This window comes from Triticum dicoccoides, chromosome 7A (genome assembly GCF_002162155.2).
Source record: "Triticum dicoccoides isolate Atlit2015 ecotype Zavitan chromosome 7A, WEW_v2.0, whole genome shotgun sequence".
Lineage (NCBI taxonomy): Eukaryota > Viridiplantae > Streptophyta > Magnoliopsida > Poales > Poaceae > Triticum > Triticum dicoccoides.
The window spans coordinates 741,285,079-741,289,061 of NC_041392.1; the positions used below are offsets into that span (position 1 = coordinate 741,285,079).

The 3,983-nt window shown below is 48.1% G+C and overlaps 1 pseudogene; it reads right to left on the reverse strand.

The window, feature by feature from the left end:
- Window positions 1–1,635: 1,635 nt before the first annotated feature.
- On the reverse strand, window positions 1,636–2,782 carry LOC119330872 (annotated as a pseudogene).
- Between the last annotated feature and the right edge of the window lie 1,201 nt (window positions 2,783–3,983).

Below are 3,983 nucleotides of genomic sequence, written 5' to 3' on the forward strand. Positions count from 1 at the left end.
GCTAACCGGGTTAAGGCGCTGAAGAGGGCGGTAGCAGCTCGGCCCGCACATCCCAATCGCAATCTACCACCGGAAAAAAAAACTTCCACAATGTAGGCGGCTGCCGGATCCTGAATCACTTGGCCTTGCTGCTTTGGCGATGTAGCATATACCCATTGTGTTTGTTAAGATGTAAAGAACATCTATTTTCTCCTGATTTGTTTGCTAGAAATGTTTGTGGAAGTTGCTACTTTGGTGCTGATGGTGGTCACAGTAAATTCATGGGTGTGTACTGGTGTATCAAGTGCTTTTCTTTTGGCTCCTGTTTGCAGCCATTTTAACATGAAAAAGAAAAGGTTTCTGGAATTCGTGTGCATGCTCTCAACTCACTTTTGAGTACATTTATATGAAACCTGATGCTTTGGAAGTTGGTGTTTGCATGCACCAGGTTTGTATGATATCCATCTGTATGCTTCATGAATAGCCAGCCTCTAGATGTTGTTACTTCAAATTCCTAACTGAATATATTAGGTTCTATGGAACGGAACCATCCATTTGCACACAGTATCAACAAAAACATGCATGCTCGGTGCGCAAGAAATTGGCAGCAACTATAGATGAACTAATCAGAAACATCTTAATAAAAGAAATCAACTGACCCATCCATTCATGCAGAGAAAAGCTTAGTTCTCACTTCTAGACCAAGGAACACACAGAATATATATTATATAACCAAAGTCAGCACAATTTGCCAAGCTAATCTTCCAACACAAACATCGGTACGATTCTTAGTTTCTTAGAGGCTAGTGTTGGTAAAAAAGCCAACATAATACGGACATATCCTGCGTACATACATACATGCAAACGCTTAATACGGACATATCAAACTACATGCTGGCAGATTTGTAGCGCCATCTTGAAACTCCTCCATCCAACTACAGATGTTATGGCCCAAGCAAGACCATAGAAGCAGCTCACAAGCGAGCTCAGATCTGCACACACATATTCAGGGGATCCTTATATTCAGTTAGGATTTTGAAGCAATAACAGAAGATGCAATGGGGATCTTTCCTATTCCATTTTCCTAGGAAGGAGGCATGTCCTAAATTGTAGAGTACAATATAGCTTAAGAACAAAGGTGCACAATCTGCTTATTGCTGCTCCCCAAGAATCCCAGATCCATCGTATTGCAGTTTGGAAGCAATATTTCAAAAAATAGCAGAACATGACATGTGAACTCTATATTCTTGAAAACAGAACATGGTAAATAAGGAGTATTCACAAATAGAAGACTCGGGGCCTTCAAACTCAACTTACTGGTTATGCAACATTCCTTTTTTTTAACATCACCGTTCAATTGAATGGATGACGTGTAAGTGCAAAGTATGACTAAAGATGTACTATACGAATATGCCAGCGTGAAAGCCATTTTCTCTCCTAGGATATGGAGCAATAAAATTAGCTTTTCGAACTAGCATGTAATCACATTTTTTCCATTAACCTTCTCAATCAAATATAATTGTTAAACAGGCGTGCAGAGACAATCGATGCATTAGCTACCTCTAGTTAGTTTTTTCTACATCAATGTGCTAGTACAACAAGCAAAACATGCTCCCAATGACAACACAAAATAAAATAGTTAGGCTTACCAGTTGATCAAATAGTTGGTTCCAATAACACCGGTGGGAAGCTAAAGTATGGGAGGGCAAGCATGCGATTGGGGAGGTTCAGCAACTTGGAACAGACCTTGGTGATTTCATAAGTCTTGACCTCCATTGAGTAACAATCCACATGGTCAATAGGATTACCTTCTGGAGCACCTTGGAAGAACAAGAATCCCTCGGCTGCGCCCACCGTGGAAATGGAATAGTCATGAAACTGCTCAGGCAGGTGTATGATCTTCTCCAGCTTCCATTCTTCGGAATTATTCTGCGGAGAGGTACGGTAGAGAGCAAAGGACCCGTGTTGACGGACAAGAGAAAACATCTCAAGGGCTACTTGTCTACCCGCGACAACTCCATTCGGCCGCCGCCAATGAAAGCTCTGGTCATCCAGATCCCTGAGCTCTTTATGGCAGCCGGTGAGAAGATCGACAGTGGAGAACATCATGGTGCGTGTGTCCAGCACCATCAAATGGTGACTCCAGTAATAAGGTTCTGTCCAGTAGAAGCAGCCGCGCACGCAGTCAAAACAGGACAAATATTCCAAACAAGGGAAGCTGGGAGACTCGACCATGGACCATTGCCTACTTGTGGATGAAAAGACAAAGAGGACGAGCTTTGTCGGGTATCTTGCAAAGCATATCACCTTGAAGGGCTCCTCCTCTCCATCGTCCCCGGTAGAGGGAGCGAGCACGGGCTCGAATGCCCAAAGGCGATCTTGTGGCTGGCGGCGAGGTCCTTGGGTATGGTTGGAAGCAGCAGGTATCTGCTGGATAAGGGATGGCAGACTGCGAGGTGGAACCTGGCGGCTTTGCACAACTCCCGTTTGGTCCGGGGACCATCGTCGTAGTCACCGATGAGGATCCTTTCTTCGGAGTAGCCCCAGTTCTTGATGATGGAGCGGTGGAGGGGGGTCCAATCGAGGAGGACGCGGCCGTCCCGGACGTCGCGGGGCCGCCAGCGGGGGCCATCCCCCGGCAGGACGCAGGAGGAGGAAGAAGAAACGACGTCCGGCGGCGGAAGGACGTGCAGGCGGCAGAGGCGAAGGCGAGCGCGTCCAGGGTGGGCAGGCGGAGGAAGATCTCCTCCAGGAGCTCGTCTGGGACGGGGATGGAGGCCGGCGGCGGCGCCGGCGCAGCCATGGCGGCCGTGGTGGAGGTCTGGAGGAAGGGGATCGAGGGTTCGGAATGGGAGCGACTGTTGAGTTGGAGAGTGAGCTCTAGGAAAGGAACCCGATGCTGCGTTCATACTGAAGGACCCAACTAGAACTAAATCTAAATTACAAACTGGTCCATGACTCTTTCGTAGAGGACCCTGACAACTAGATAGAAAACACAATCGGGTCCCTAGCGTCTTCTTCTCGTACACAACCTTGTCGTCGCCAGGGACTCACCACTTGGGATGGGACATACCTCCATGACACCTCATTGCAGATTCCTTAAAGTAGAAGCATTGCAAAACTTTTGGCTGGGCGTTCTTCGTCCATCGGTTTATGATATGATGGCATGATGGAGCCGGCCGACAGCCAAGCGCAATGGTTGTTGGCGTAGACACTCTCAAGCAAGCACCGGGTTTGAGTATGAACCCGACCAGGATGTGCATCTCTTCCCAACTTCAACTCCACCACCTCGTGACTTTTGAAGCGAGAAAGCCAGAAAGGGAATGAAGCACCTCCAGATGAGTCATCCAGGCGAGCTTATTGATGGAGTTGTCGGCGATGAGCTCCACAAGAACGATGAACTCACTGCCAATGCCACCAGGTCGCCCCCCGACGTAAGCCACCCGTCGCTGCTCGGCTGGGAGAACTGTGCAATCCACATCGATATATTGCCAGGCGCCACACCAACATGCTACGACCTAGACCTAGACACGCTATGTACATGACTACGCCGCACACTTCTCCCTTCTCCATTTTGATTGGCAGTGCTGTTGGAGAAGATAGGGGATCGGGCCCGCGCGGTGGCCCTCTCAACCAGCTCTCTCAAGGGCTCTCCTTTTTTACTTCACCACATGCACGCATGAAGCCATTTTAGAACTCCAAAGATTACAAAGAGTGACATATTCAAGCTTCAAAAGCAACTTTTAATTATGTTTCCACGTTATTACATGTAAAAGAAAAAAATGTGGATACTAGCCATTTCGACCAACACCGTCTCTGTATCGCGTCGAATAGAATGATGGCCGACGGGAGTTCACCATGGACACCACGGAGGTCGAAGGGGGAGCGTGAGGGACACAAAGAGATGCCACAACTCGATTCCTGGCGGCGCCACGCTCAAGCGCGTAGTTGGGCTCGCGGGTTGTTGGGGAAGATGCGGTAAGTAGAGGCTAGGAACCACAAGG